The sequence below is a fragment of the Salvia hispanica genome, chromosome 5 (assembly GCF_023119035.1).
Source record: "Salvia hispanica cultivar TCC Black 2014 chromosome 5, UniMelb_Shisp_WGS_1.0, whole genome shotgun sequence".
Lineage (NCBI taxonomy): Eukaryota > Viridiplantae > Streptophyta > Magnoliopsida > Lamiales > Lamiaceae > Salvia > Salvia hispanica.
The window spans coordinates 4,874,955-4,875,867 of record NC_062969.1 but is presented as its reverse complement, the minus strand read 5'-3'; the positions used below and the strand labels follow the sequence as shown (position 1 = coordinate 4,875,867).

General features: G+C 29.1%; 1 long non-coding RNA gene across 1 annotated transcript; it reads right to left on the bottom strand.

Moving 5' to 3' along the window:
* Nucleotides 1-238: 238 nt before the first annotated feature.
* On the bottom strand, nucleotides 239-895 carry LOC125191241. The gene is made up of 2 exons (XR_007171071.1): nucleotides 674-895; nucleotides 239-458 (listed from the first exon to the last, which is right to left on the bottom strand). It is a non-coding gene; the product is annotated as an uncharacterized LOC125191241 (long non-coding RNA).
* Nucleotides 896-913: the final 18 nt, after the last annotated feature.

Genomic DNA, 913 nt, shown 5'->3' with positions numbered 1-913 from the left:
ATATCTTGATGTATAAATTTTGGGCGAAATTCTTGAAGTACTCGTATTTAAAAAATTATGTCCCCAAATGTGACAGTTTTTTACTTCTATAGAAAGAGTTACGCATCTATCAATATATAAAGTGACAGTTTTTTGGGAAGTTTTTTAAATGCCAATTTTGCCCTTTTTGGCGGGAAACTGGGCATTATAGCAGCTGTATGTTTATGTTTTTTTATGTATCAATTGTGTAAATATCATCAATCCTATTAAATTTAGCTTCATTGTTGTATTTTCGGTCATTTTATGGAAAATTGTATAGAGACAGGCCTATATCTGCCATAAATATACTCCTACTATTCTATTCTATTACAATATTTACTATTTACTACTATTACATCTATTTATTACTATTACATTATATATTTATTCCATTCTTTCAAGCTATTCCATGCTCCTTTAGACCTCTTTGCAATCCATACCTGAAAAATTAAATACATCATTAGTTAAAATCTAAACAAACTTTCAAGGGTTATTGAATGGTGTTACTAATACAACATTTAAAATAAAATATATATCATTTGCTTACTGATATAATAATATAATTAGTACCACTTTCTAACTATTATTAAAATCTATAGAAGGAGGGAGGCGGCTGGACACTGTGTCATTAAATTTGCCAGTCAGAGAGTCGTACCTTGAATTATATTCTTCTTCTTCCTTGAATTATGTTTGTGTAATAAAGTGAATATATGGTCCTCTGCAGGCCTATAAAATGATTATGATGTAACCACCTTTATATAGTAATATCTCTTTCTCTCTCCTTTTTCTGCTATAGTAGAGGCGGCTCCTGTTTATTAGGGTTTGATATAACCCTATTTGTATTCCTGCAATAAAATGCTATTGTTAAATAGTAAAAAAATCCAAAAATAAGCTA